The sequence below is a fragment of the Pteropus vampyrus genome, unplaced genomic scaffold (genome assembly GCF_000151845.1).
Source record: "Pteropus vampyrus isolate Shadow unplaced genomic scaffold, Pvam_2.0 Scaffold7, whole genome shotgun sequence".
Taxonomy (NCBI): Eukaryota; Metazoa; Chordata; class Mammalia; order Chiroptera; family Pteropodidae; genus Pteropus; species Pteropus vampyrus.
Window position 1 is genome coordinate 13,260,709 of NW_011888788.1, and position 15,347 is coordinate 13,276,055.

The following is a 15,347-nucleotide window of genomic DNA, read 5'->3' on the forward strand; positions in this document are numbered from 1 at the left end:
GAGGGGGCTCTTTCCCTGGCAATACGCTCCAAACCAAGAGGATGAACCATCCTTCTCAATGCCCACAGACCAAAGTCCAAAGAGTCAGAGGAGGCCTGGTTCCCACCTTCCTGGCTGACAGTGCAGGCTAGGTTCAATTTCAGTGAAGAACTCCAAGAGGTTTATTTATTTGGATATACTCAACTTTAGTCAACTAATTTTGATGTTATTATCACATTCCCAGTCCCCTAAACTGGAGAGTGAGAAACAGAGCCTAGCCCTCTATAGAGGATCAGCAATGGAATTCGTGAACAGAATGCGAGCCTAAGAAGGGTAGGTAAGGGAAAGTGGAGAGGGGGAGGAGGGAGAGAAGCGGGAGAGGTGAAGCTTCCTCCCCAGCATAACACCCCCAAATCTCTAGATGCTATGGTAGGCCGGGTGCAGGCTTGTCAGTGGCTTAGAAGTTGAGATTTCTCTTCCACTGAGAGAGGGAGAGGGAAATAGAGTAGGATTTCTAAACAATCATGAAATCTAAATTTTGACCTTAGGGCACTCTTAAGAAGGAATGGAGAAGAAAGATTGTTTTAAATCTCTCAGCATTATTTTCTAAGAAAAATCACTGCCATCGCAGAATAGACACAGAGTTTCACTTTCTAATAAAACCCCTGTAGGTAGAGGGTTTAATGTGCTCCTGACAAACACTTCACAGCCCCTGCTTTCCACAGTGGTAACTCCACCAGCCGCAGCTGTGATACTTATTCCTCCCTGGGTCTGTAGGACCAAGTCAAACTCTTCATTCCAGTCGGAACCTCTGCAAATGAAGTCCAAGGTAGCCTCATGCAGCCTTCAATCTGGGTAAGTGGATTCTGACCTCTGGCCATAAGCTCTCACAGCGTGATCCATGGTATATCCTCACATATGACAATCAAGAGAGGCTGTACCAAATTAGTTCTTCTAGAAACACACACACAAGCTAAGTATTGAAAATAAAACTGTGCCCTGCTTAGCCCTAGAGCGAGTGAGAGGGCAGGAACAATAAGCCTTGGAACTTCTATGGTCAACCTCCATTTCTTGGTGGGCATCCACCAACTGAAACTCCAGGTTCTCACAAAAGACCTCTCAGAATTTTGCCAATGTGGACATGCTCAGCTACAAAAACCATGTTCCTATCATTATATTCAGTCTATTCAGATGACAAAATTCCTCAGAAACACTCTCTCCTTTCTCCAGAGGCAGTGAAACGCCAGGGGCCTGGGTCACCCTGGCCGTGACTCTGTGAGCCCCAAGTGGCTTCCCAACAACTCTGTAGTTGAAGAGTGGTCTCCCGTGGAGCTGAAGGGTCACCTCCTACAAAGCAGGGTCTGTCCCCAGTGAGTGCTGTGGGGCTTGTACAGCCTCGTGGTTTAGTCAGAAAAGCCAAGGTTGAAATAATTAGCCTTGACTCTTACTCAAGTTAGGCAAACATGGGACTCAAAAATATATTCTCTGCTGGGAGCACAGAATCGAGAAAGGCTAGCTTGAGAGAATAGTTTCCTCTGCAGCATACACAAGGTCTTTGATAGCTATACAACTGTGTCTTCTGAACTTACACAAAAAGGACTGCTCTAAGAAATTACATCCCTACCACTAAGTCCTGGGTTAGAAATGCTTTAAGAAGTCTTTCACAGAAGAATAAAAAGCCCTCATCTTAAGGAGTAATACACTGAAACATTTAAGGCTAAGGCTGTTGCACAACAAACAGCAAATGATTAATATCAAAAAGGAATCTAAGTGAAAGCCAGCCTTCTTGCTGTTCTGTAGGGTCAGCTTAGGTGGCAACATCATGGGAGATTCCTGACTCACAGAAATGATAAAGCTGGTGATGCCTCACAATGTACTCAAGATCAGCATTTGGGGTGCTTTGCATCTGAATTCCCCACTGTTATAAAAGGACCCCAACTAGGAATCACCCCCAGGGTTTCCCACAGGCCATGCCCAGGTTGGAAAGGTGTGTGCCACCCACATCCTGTACTACGTTCTATCAATTCTCGAAACTTCTATGAAATATTTCCTTTTATTTACTATTGCTAGTATGCTTAGACTGTAAAGTAGAAAGGTGAAGGTCCTGCGATAGAAGGAAGCAGGTCACCCAGAGGCTTGGGGACCACTCGCTCCCAGGCACAGCTGGCTCAAACTTACTGGCCCACCTTGAAAGTCCTAGGGAGTAAGGATTCAGGTAACAAAAGTGGAAAACTCAAATTCTTTAGACAGAACACACCTGCTAACTCACATAGCCTAACCAGTCTAGCCCAGTTTGGCCATTTCAGTCCAATTTGGCAATTGGATTTAGACAGGCTTTGTGAAAGAGCTTTCAACAGCACCCTTGGGGTTGGATCTCATCACTAACTAGCCGCTCCACTGTGGGCTATGTGTGGCTGTGGGGTAAGAGTGTGCTGCGGGATGGGGAGGGTATCTAAGAGAAAAAAGTCCCCAGATCGATTTCCTGGGCACAAGATAACCTACCAGGAAGATACAAAACTAAAACAGAATGACAATGAAATAGAGACTCTAGTAAATACAGTTGTATCAGAATTACTGTCTCCTAATTTTTTTAAATACTAGGAAATATTTCAAATATACAAAAAAGATTACGAAAAATATCCTGACCACTCATTTACCTACAACTCTATCATCTTTGATAAAGATTTATCATATGCAAACATTTTACTATATTTACTTCAGATATTTTAAAAACTTATCTATCCTTCCAGAAAACCAGCACCCAGATATGTGTCACTTAGCATCTCCGTATGTGTTTATGCTTGTATTACAAATATCTGTCTCCGCAAACAAAGTAGAATGTGGCTCTGAGTGCTGGTGAGGGCTATATAAATGACACCACTGCAGGTACCACTGGGCAACATTTTTTAAGATTGAACTTAAACTATAGTGTGACATGTCTCCCAGGTTTCCTCTGCCCATGTACAGATTTCTCTACGATACATCTAGAACTGGACCTGCTGGGTCACAGGGTGGTCGCAGATATGCCAGATGCTGGCAAACTGCTCCACAAAGGGGCAATGCCTCCAAGGCCCCCCACCTTCCACATCTCTGCCAACATTTCCTACTGTAGTCAAACCTGAAACATGGTTCCAATCACATGGATATGACATTGCATCACCCATGTTTACTAGCCCTTCAGATTTCTTTACTGTGTTACTATTCGTATCTTTTGCCCATTTTTCTATTGTTTTTTTTTTCCTGTTTGTAGGTATCCTCTACATATTTTTTGATATTAATCATTTGTTGTTTTAGACTTGTGTCGAAGTCTGTGGTTTCTCTTTCAACAAATTTATAGTGTTTTTTGATGTCAACTATTAATTATACTATTAATGTAGTCTAATTTACTAATATTTGCCTTTATAGTTTGTCATTCTTGTTTCACAGTTACTACTCCAAAGTCATAAAGAGATCCTCTCTTTTTTTTTTAAAGGAAAAAAGTGTCTCTATCCTTTAAATTTAAATAATTACTCACTTATGTTGGATGTAGGCAATACATTCCCTATGGGTCAAAACTCAAAAGGAAAACAATGATTCATATAGAATGAAAAATCTCCCTTACACCCCTGATCTCCAGCCACCCAGGTTCCAACCATTGAGATGAAAGACAACCATTGTGACAGAAATCATTTTACTGTTTACAAGTTACTTTATTCTACAAACCTCAGTAATGCTTTTTGTAGATAGTTTTTCAATCCCCCAGAATTCACTTTGGCATATGACAGGCAATAGTGATATAACTTTTCCCCATCATTATAATTACCCAGCACCATTTCCTGACTGCTGTCTCTCTCTCCATTCACCACATGCTCCCCGACTTACAGACCACCTGTGTCCCATTAAGTCTGAAATATGCCTAAATCTGTTACTGGACTCCATACTTCTACCAGTGTATTTATTTATCTATGCCCTGAATTACCACCCCATTTTTTGCCCATGTATCCCCTCCAAGAATTCTACTGGGATTTTTATTTGAATCACACTGAATTAACAGATGAACATAGGGAGAACTGACATTGAACACTATGGGAGTGTCTCACCAATAAATATAGTGTGGTATAGCTCTACAATCATTTAAATGTTCTTTTAAATTTGTGGATAGCTTTGTATGTTCTTCCCTATAAAAGTCTTACCCACCTTTTTGTTAAGAGTATTGCTATTTTAAAATGTACTGGAAAAAGATATCTTTTGTAAATTACTTTTCTATTTCTAGCTATAGAAAACCAGCAAAGTTATTCCTTTTGCACGTGTCTTTTACCCAAATATTATACTAAACTCTTGTCAAATCTAAGAGTTTGTAGATTATCTTGGATTTATTTTGTAAAAAAAAAAAAAATCACCTATGAAAAAGACAGTATAGTTTCTTGCTTTCTAAGCCAAATTCTCTCTGCTCTCTTGTCATGCAGAACTCTGAAGCAATGTGGAACAGGGCGAGAGAGGGGACTTCCTGGTCTCATCCCTAAGTCACTACTTGTAACATTTCACTATTAGATGCTGTGTTGACCATAGGTTTTTGGGAGAAGTATTTTCTCAGATTAAGCTATCTTATATTACTGGTTACCTTTTCTTTTTACCTTTTCTACCAATTGGGTACTGAAATTTAGCAAATGTTTTTTCTTTATCACTTGACATTTTCTTTAATCTGAAATGGGTTGAATTACAGTAATATCTATTCTAATGTTAACTCACACATGGTTCTTATGATATTATCCTTTCTTGATGGTGGGTTTTTTCTTTTTAATATATCACTAGATTTGGTTTGTTCACATTTTTATGTGAGATTTGCATGTGTGCTATTAAGTGAAAAAGTTGAAAGTCATTCTCAAACTGCTCTTATGTGGTCTTGTTAGCAAGGATACTCGAGTCTCAAAAAATGAGCTAAGGATCATCCCGTTCCCCTTGCTGATAGGTTTGGAAGAACTTGCCTGTAAAACTGTCAGGATCTAGTGTTTTGAGATCTGTTCCTGGAGAAAGGAGGAGGTAGAGAGCTGATTTTTTAACTGCTAATTCCCCCAGTTTTGAGATATAATTGACATACAGCACTGTAATAAGCTTAAGGTATAAGGCCTAATGACTTTGACTTAGATCATGAAATGATTACCACAATAAGTTGTTAATATCCATCATTGCATATAGATACAAAACCAAAACAAAAAACATACACAAAATAATTTTTATGATGAGAACTCTTAAGATTTACTGTTAACAACTTTCCTATACATCACACAGCAGTGTTAGCTGTAGTCATCACAGTGTATTATCACGTCCCTAGTACGTACTTATCTTATACCTGAAAGTTTGTACCGTTTCACCACCTTCTTCCAACCATCCATACTGTTGCTAAGAGCAAGAGTTTGCCCTTTTTATAGCTGAAAAATATTTCACTACACATACACCTCTTCTTTATCCATATATCCACTAATGGACACAGGTTGTTTCCAGGTCTTGGCTATTGTAAATTGCTGATTCAATTTCAATGATTCTAGAACCAGCTTTTGGTTTGTGATCCAATCTATGTAATTAATTCTCATTATTCCTTCCTCCAACTTCTATTGGTTTATTTTATTCTATCTTCTTGACATAAAGGCTGCAATGCACAGTATTTTCATTATTGTTCAGTTTTAAGTATTTTCTAATTTCCACACAATCTCTTAGACTCATGAGGTGGCAGTGCCCTTAACTTTCCTGACATGTGGGTGATTTGAATTATATTTGATAATTTTTCATTTAATTGCACCGTCATCATAGAATCTGTTCTGTGTGATGAAAAACAAAGCTTCCAGACTTTTAATCATAATCTAGAAAAATTATTTTTTATGTGACCCAAGATGGATGGGGACACACATACACACATATTTGTATGTATGTATGTATATACACATGTAAATAACAAAACTTTCATAAAACAATAATTCAATATTAGTACATGGAATGCACTGGTATTTTCTATGTCATCAAAAAATTTTTAAAGATTTTTTTCACAACCAACTAAATTGACTTTGAGGCTCATAATAGTTTGAAAAACTGGTTTAGATTATAACATTTGATAAATTTTAATAGATTATGGTCAATTTTTATAAATACATGTGTAATCTATGGAATGAAGGGTTCTACATGTATCCTTAGTTTGAGCTTAATAATTTTCTACAGAACTATACTAGTTTTTTGCCTGCTTAACCTAATAGCTATTGAGAGCTTTAAAATTTTCCTACCATGATCAAGTACTTACCAGTTTCTCTTGGAAATCTGTCAACTTATGCTTTATTTGGAGGCCATCTCATTAGGTAAACATGAGATCAGAATTGTTATGCCTTCCTGATAAAGTACCTGCTATTTTCCCTCCTATTTTGTAGTAACCTTCTTTATCCCTAACAATTATTTTTTTCATTAAAGTCTAGTATGTCTGATTATTTAAAAAGTTATACCAACTTTTGGGGGGTTAATCTGGCCTAGAATCATTTGCTATTCTTTACTTTCAAACCTTTCTGTGTTTGTATATTTCAAGTAGAGCTCTTAAAATATCAAATAGCTGGATTTTATTTTAAGATCAGTGTGGCAATTTGTTTTTTCAACTGGTAGATTAACCTGTGTTATAATTTCCTATATAACTGGACTAATTTATACCCTTTTTTTGTGATTCCTATTTATAATACTTTTTCTTTGTAGTCTCCCCTTTTTGCATTCTGCTGGACTATTTAAAGTTTTATCCCCTTTTCCTCTATGGTGCTTGTAAGTTCTACATTCTCTCTCTCTCTTTTTTTTTTTTTAGTGAGTACTAGAATTATAATTAAAATGAATTTTACCCTTACATTTCCTAACATATGTATTTGACCTCATTTCATCAATGACTCTTGCCCAACAGAATTACAGGCCTGAAGTTTGGTGCCCTTCTATCTGAGATGAGCACCTTTTCTGCCTCAGTGCATCCCACCCTTCTTCTCTATCAAACATACCTGGACTTATTGTTGTTTTGTTGCAGAGAGCTTATATTTAAATTACCCAAATGTTTACCAATTTATTTGCTCATCACTGCTTCTTACATTTTACTGCCTTAATTTTGGGTCTTCCCAAAGTATATACTTAATTAGTTCTTTCAGCAAGGATCTCTTCTTGATAAATTCTCAGTACTTACAGACCTGAGGAAATTGAATGGATTATCTAGGTATAGAATTCCTTGCTGACAGTTATTTTCTCTCACTGCTCTGATATTATTTTGTCTGCTGGCTTTTTTGTGGGGATGGGAGGTTAGTTACTACTGAGAAACATGTTGTCAGTCAGTTTGTCACTGCTTCATAATACCTTTTTAAAAATCTCTCATTACTAATAATATCCATGTTTGGGTTCTAAGGATTCGACAAAACAGTTTTTGGTATGTATTTATTTTCATTTATCTTATTCAGGCTTATTGTACTTTCTGAGTTTGAGAAGTTGTGTTTTTCATCAATTCTGGAAAACCCTTGGCCACTTGGATCTTAAACTCCTTGTCTCTTGTTTCTTTGTGGTAGACCGCAATCTCTCTGTGGTACCATTGAGGGAATCTCCTCAGACATATGTTCCACTTCACCAACTTTCTCTTCAGCTGAATCTAACCAGCTCTATAACCAGTCCTTTAACATATTCTTTTGTTTTGTTTTTTTCCAAGTCAGCCTGGTTCTTCTCCTAGGATTATTTTTCCCCATTGATATTTTTCATTACCTATGTTTTATGCCTTTAATAGCTATTTTGTACCATATCTTTGGTGGGCTGAGTCATGGGGTTGTCTCTACAGAGTGGTTTTATCCTTCCTTCACCTAGGCCCTCAGAGAAATCTGTAGCCAAGGACAAATTTTTTACAAGAATGGGCATCCTGTTACAAATTTTCAGGAGACTGCTTCCCCTGCCTGAGGATAAAACAGATAAGCTCCCCATGTCACCATCCCTTGTCACTAGTTTGTCCTTTCATTGAGGGTGTGGACCTTCAAGGGTGAAAGTTTTACTTGGGTGTTTGAAGGGAGGCTCAAGTCCTACTCCCCACCTTAGACAAACCCCTGTCCTCACATGGACATTAAAGCTAAAGGCCAAAGACCCAGAAGACTGGCTGACAAAGCCCCACTCACACCCCAGGGTAAGTTTACTCTTGGGTCCCAGTTATTCGCCCCACTCTTGCTTTATGGCCTCTGGCAATCTCTTTTCACTACCTTGTAAGCTTGGCTCTGCTTTTTAAAGCATCTTACTCACTTTACCCAACACTTAGAAATGTTTAGAGAGTATTCCAATGATCTTATCTAAAATTTTAAGTATAAGCTGATTATTTTCTTCTACACAGAGAAACTAAGAGAAATGCTGTTAACTAAAAGTTGTATTCTAAAATAATTTATTTCATGCTTTAAGAGAATGGAAATAATTGACTTCCTACTAGAAACAAGGCTACTCATTTTAAAGAAAGATTGAAACACCAAAAATAGAAATGTATTCTATTACTTATTCACTGGCCATTTTAGATTCAATTTCTATGCCTAAGGAAAAAAAATAAAGAATAAAAAAATAAAGAACATGTTTTTGTTCTTTTCAAAATACCAGTCTTTGGAAAAGTAAGTACTTAAACAGAACTAAATCTTCTGAGCTTACAGAAGCCTAGAGGCTTCACCTCAATTATGAAGATAACATACCTACAAGGTAGCAATCAAGAATCGTGACTTCTCAAAATGGACATAACAGTTAAGATGTGCTAGCCCACAACAGAATTCTTCCTACAGTAGACATTAGCTTTCCAAAAAGCAAAGATTGTCTCTTCCCCACTGTATCCAAGCAAAGCTCAGCACGTCAACTGAATGAAGACTCTATTAACTATGACATCAAGATACAAGTGGCTCGCTTATGTGGTTATATGGTTATAAGGACCACATCTAAACAAAAATGCAGGCATCCTCATAGAAGAAAACAATACGCTGTAGAGCCTTAACATGCTTTTGGAAAGAGTTCTTTCTTGGTTTACCATGATTTTTACACTATTGCCAATGGTGTCTTTAAAAGTATCATTTTTTGTTTGTTGCTGGTATACAGAAATGTAATTGATTTTTTTCCCTAGCAACCTTACCTAATTCTAGTAACATATCTGTAGATTAAAAAATTTTTTCTACATATATAAGCATATTGCCTATGAATCAGTTTTTGTTTCTTTCTTCCCAATCTTCCTATCTTCTGCTTCGCTTTTCTTGAATTTCTGCACAAGATAGGACCTCCCACACAGTGCTAAAGAGAAGGAATGACAGCAGGCATCCTGTTTTTCCTAATCTCAAAGGGAAAGATTTAGGTGTCTTGCTATTTAGTGTAATGTTTGCTGTAGGCTTTTTGTAGATACCCTTTTTATTAGGTTCTTGGTTCTTTTCTTGGCTTGGTGTTGATAAGTTTTTCCTAGAAATTTGTTTATGGTATCAAAACTTGTGAAATTATTGCCACATTGAGATGTAAAAAGTCTTCTACGTATGATGTGTGGTACAGCACCCTCTCCTCTGGATCCTTCAGATATTTTTAATGAATACCCATGACAATGATTTGATTTTTACTTAGCACAAGTTGTTCATAATAGTCACTTATTTTTTTAATGTTGACCACATCTGTAGAAGTCTCCTTTTACATTCTTGATATTATTCGTGGCTTTTTCTTGGTCAATTTTGCTTGATATTTGTCAACATTATTCATTTCTTCTAAGAATGAAGTTTTGGCTTTGTTGAACTTTACTGTATATGTTTCCTGTTTCATTAATTTCTCCTCATTGTTACTTCCTTCTGATTGGTTTATTTTACCTTCTGTAACTTCTGGAGACAAATGCTTACTTAGCTCATTTATTTTCATCTTTTTTTCATTTTTAATGTATATATTTAAAGTTATCAATTCCCCATTAATAAAACTTCAGCTACATCTTACAAGTTCTGATATGTATGTTCATTATCATTCATTTCAAAAATTTCTATTTTCCCATTTTTTTTGGCCTACAAATACTAGAAGCATATTTTTTTAAATTTTCAAATACAGAGATTTTTCTATTTATCTTTTTTATTCATATTTCTAGTTTAAGTGAACTGTGGTCAGACTACCTGCTGTATATAATTTTAATCCTTTGACATCTGTTGAGACTTTAAGGCCCTGGATATGGCCAATCTTTGAAAATTTAAGTCAAATATGTATTAGCTGGCTGTACAATTTTGTTTATACATAGTCATAGATAACAACAACATTCCAGATTTTGTTCAAAGTTCTAATCTTTACTGATTTTTGTCTGCTTAGCTGTCAATTACTGAGAGGGTGTGCTAAAATTCTCTACTATGATTATAGATTTGACCATTTCTTATAGTTCTGTCAATTTCTGTTTTTATATCTTTTGATTATGTTAATATGATACAAAGTTAAAAATGTCTTATCTTTAAGCTGCACTGAACTTTAATCATTATAAAGTGACCTTAATTTTTTTTTAAATCTGGTATGACCTGTATATGTTTTAACTAGAGTAGTAAATTTACATTTAATATGAATGCTGACTTGAGTTTAAATATATAATTTTATATTGTGTTATTTCTCTGCCTGTCCTGGGTTCTTTTTGTCTCGTTTCTTATCTCTTTCTGCATTGTTTTTAAATCATTCCATTTTCCCCCCTCTACTATAACAATACACTGCTTCTATTCTTTGGTAATAACCTTTAAAAAATAACATTCGGGGTTCACAAGGTTAAAACTTCACCGGTCTGCACTAATTCCATTACCCTTTTAATTTAATGTTATTGTTTTCATGTATTTAACTCTATCCTTTTTTTCAGCCCCCTCCCCACTGCCAACATTATTAGTCTTTTATTAGTCTTTTACATTTGTTTAGAGTTACCCAAATATTTACCACCTTTACTCTTCATTGCTTGTATATCTCACTCTTTCCACTTGACATTACTTTCCTTCCAAGAACAGCCTTGAGAATTTCCTTTAATGAAGAACTACGTTGGTTTTTCTCTTAAAAGTTACCTTCATTTCACCTTCACTCTTGATTTTCTCCTTTGGTTGCTATATCACTACAATGTCTATATGTGAGTTGTTTTTTTGTTTGTTTGTTTGTTTGTTTTTAACCATGTGGAAGATGGATATCTCATTTATTCCACAAAATTCTCAGTCATTATTTCATCATATACTGACTCTGTCCATAATCTCTATCCTCTCCTGGAACTCTAATCGGATATACCTCTCAGTCTATCCTCTCTGATTCTTAATAGGTTTTAGAAATTATTCATCTATTTGGTTCTATAAATGAAAACTGTGTATTTTCTTCTGCTCTATCTTCCAGTTTATTTATTCTCTTCAATCTGTTGGATTTGAAATTACAATTATTGAGTTGCTCCTGTCAAGAAGTTGTACCTGATCCTTTTTTCAAACTTTCTAGGTCATCTGACACTTTCCTTTCCTTGTAGGTATTTTCAATCTTGTCTTTACTATTAATTTAATAGTAAAAAGTGTTGTTTAAAATCAATGTCAACCGCTCCACTGTCTTGTGTTTTCACAGATCTCTTTCTATCAATCCTCATTCACAGTACTCTGCATTCTTGTGCTTAGTTATTCTTAACTAGGGACTGCTTGTTTTCCTTTAAAAATTATTCCTGGGGATTCATTGAGCCCAGGATAAAGATGCAGTCCTTCAAAGATCTGCTTGCTTGTGAACTGACCCATGAGTGCTATCCATACAGGCTGACTCCAAAATAAAGAACTTTTAAAATCAGCTTGAGAATTTCCTACCACAAAAGGTCATGGGATCTGCAGGAGGGGCAACACTTGAGTTTAACTTCACAGGACTTATTTCTGACTCACCTTCACCCTGAAGGTGTGGGAGCGGTCTGTGATTCCAGCCCTATCCTAAAAAGGAAGGTCTTCCGTCATACTGCCCCTTATGTCCAAAGATGCCGCTAAAACTGAGTGTGCCAGTTTGCCAAATGCCCTTGGGGTTGTGCTTCTAGTACAGGATTACTTCTTTCAGTGATATTTTGGCCTCCTCATAACCTTTCTCAAGATCTTCCAAACCTTTCAATTCTTTCAAAAGGCATTTTTATCTGGTATGTAGCACATGCCTCACGCCTCCCCACCCCAGTTAGCCCACCTAGTCCACCCTATCACCTGAAACAGTGCCTCTTCCTTCTCTAAACTATTGACACTGCTGCCACTCCTACTCAAAGCCAAATCTCACCCAACCAAGCTCTTAAAGGGATCACCTCTGCTAGGTAACAGGAGGGCTGGCAGTGCTAGGAAGACTTCCAAACCCAAACCTGGATGTACAGTAATCCAGGAGAAGGAGAGCGGTGTCTGTCCTAGCACCACCAACCCTGGGCTCTGTACAAGGATTCCAGGAGGTGGGCAGATTTTCAGATTAGAAATGTGGGGGGTCAAGGCTGAATGACTTTCGGTATCCAAATGTTCGCTCCTTTGTTTTTAAGATATCCACTTAATACTCCAACACTCATTACATTAACTTGGAAGGGGAAAGGGATCTGAAGAACTCAATCTCCAGAAAAGCTCTGCTGAACTCCTCTTCCCTTCATTTACTACTGCAAGAGGAGCTGCCTTTCCATTCAGATTTGTGATTCAGAGACAGCATATGCTCATCAGCAATAAAATCTGACCCTCTTTCACAAGCCCTCTGCAAAAGCCCATCTTTGATTAAGGAATTCTGCAGCCAAACCTTCCCGCCTCTTTGACAAAGAGAAATGCAGCACGAGAGTTATTTCTTATTAACAGCAATGGTAACCTAAACTTCATTTTGGTTCCTTTTTAAAGTCAGCCATTGTACCGTATATTCCACATTCTCTTATACTGCTGGTGGAAGCATAAATTAGTACCAGCACTTTGGGTAATAAATCTGGCACTCTCTTCTAAAACTGAGCATACGTCTCATTGTGGCCCAGAGATCCTACTCTCAGGAAGAGACCCAACGGGAATGTGGTACCTGAATCAGGGGTAAGACTTTGTATTTTATAATATAATATAATTTATATTATAATTTAAGCCCTGAAGACAAAAAAAAAGGAGCCATATACTAAACCTGACAAGATTAAGGAAGGCCCTCATGGTGGACCCTACAAACTCAGAGACTGAAAATAATCACATAGGATGGTCTGAACATAAAAATTCCTAACTGAAAGTGGGTCATGGTTGGTAGTCACATTCTGCGCCTGTAGCTTTCTTGACAAAGGTCAATCTTTACCTTAAGTGAGCCTGTCTATTGTCTTTTGCATCTAAGATAACATACTTTTGGAATGTCAGAGTAATCCCTTTTTCCCAGACCCCTCAGGGCACAACCCACTGCACCAGAGCAGGAGAACACAGAACCCCTCATGGTTATCTTGTACCCTTGCGTACTAACTCTATGTGCCACAAATGTTAATGATTCACTGTCCTGTACCCACTAATGTAAAAGAAGTATTTGTCTCTCTGTTTTACTTTTTATCCAATCCCAGAGATTCTCCCCACCTGCTCTGCTTTCTCCCGACCCCTTACTCTACCACCAACGAGTTCATGTAACCCTTCTTATGTCTCCTCCTTTGATTTTAATGTATAAAATAAGCTGTGAAAGTGCCATTCTCTGGAAAATTTTCTTAATCCATTGGGATTTTGCTTCCTGGCAACTGTCAGTTTGGCTCAAATAAACTCATTAAAATTCTCGACAGGTTTGGACGTTTCTTAACATTGACAGCCCCAGAAACTATTCAAGTACTCATCCACAGTGAAATGGATAAACTGTGATATATTCATATGATGGGAGTACTATACAACAAAGACAGCATGGATGAACCTCACACAAAACCAATGAAAGACCCCAAAAAGCCTATGCCATATGATTTCATTTACAACAAGTTCAAACACAGGCTGAACAAATCTGTCTGCTACAAATCAGGAGAACAGATACCCTGGGGGATGGACAGCAACTGGAAGGGGCACAAAAGGAGCAGGGGAAGGGACGGGCGAGACAGATAATCTGTTTCTTGATCAGCTAGTTAAACAAAGTGTTTAGTCTGTAAAAGTTTACTGATCTACAGACTCACGATAGCAAATTTTTCTGTATATGCACTTTAGTAAAGAGTTAAAAAAAAATCTATGCCAACTTTGGTAGAAAAATGTATCATGTGGATCTTGACGAAAGGGCATCTTTAATGACTGGAGAATCTGTTGCAGCACTTTCACTCCTGCCACTTTCCAGCCCTCGCATGTGCACACACAATGTTGCTCCCTAGCAAAGGGAGGGGGTAGCTGGGACCAAGGTCAAGGCAGACAGTCACCTCTTGCCTTAACTGTCTCATAGACCCTTGTTGTCCATGGCCATGCCCACTGTAACATCCTCCTTACTGACTCTTAAAAATCAAACTGTTCAGAATAAAGCTCAGGCTCTTCCAACTTAAGAGGGAAGTGACTTAACAAGAGTGGTTGGGCTTCGGAGTCATGACTTAAGTTGAACTTTTAAACATCCTTGACACATCACTAATAAGACTTTTCATTAAAGGTGTCGATGATTCATTTATTCTTCAGTGCTGACCCCTTTCCTTCCCTCCATCCCTGCGACTACTACCAAATTCTGAAAACTACAATTTTTCTTTCCAATAACCACAAATTTCTAGAACTCGCAAAGAAATGAAAATGTATTAAACAGAAATAAAGTTAAATCTAATTCCTATTCGGGTGAGTCTTAATTGAAAAGAAAATAGTTTTTGATGCAGTCGAGTTGTACATTTCAACAACTGAATGAGAAGTTCCAGAAAAACATACCACCTGGGCTTAGGGCCAGAATGAGGGTGTTACATATAAAATGAGTAGGCCAGATCCTCTGGTCAGAAACAGCTAGAAATCTAGAATGTGCTGTTCATTTCTTTGCCAAAAAGCAAAAGTAAGAAGAGAGAAGACATTTGCCAAAAAGCAAAAGTAGGAAGAGAGAAGGATTGGGGGGCCTAGGCCTGGAATGGCCTCTTACCAACCAGACCACCTGCTCCAACAACTTTTCTCCACCTCCCCTGGCTTCCATGAGCAAGTCCTCTCAGAGAAAAGAAAACCACCATATGGGAGGCAGGAGGTTAATTTTATCAACTCCTCTTACTCCTCAGTCTGACTAAGAGAACAGAGAATGAAATCCCAGCTACAAGAATTTTCCCTCCCACCACTAAGGAGCACTCTTGCCACTATACACAAAATTCACCTCTTTTCAGAGCAAGCCGGCTCACTGTTGAAACCAAAAATAACCTTTTGATTTCTGGAGAGTGTGTCATCACTGATATGCTCTGCAAGCTCCACTTAATGCTCATCAGCTACCCAGGGAAACAAAGGACACAAGCTGCC

At 37.7% G+C, this 15,347-nt stretch overlaps 1 protein-coding gene across 2 annotated transcripts in view; it reads right to left on the reverse strand.

Moving 5' to 3' along the window:
• Window positions 1-15,347, reverse strand: part of RRBP1 (ribosome binding protein 1) — a 64,846-nt gene that overhangs the window by 43,098 nt on the left and 6,401 nt on the right. The gene's annotated exons all lie outside the window — the stretch shown is intronic.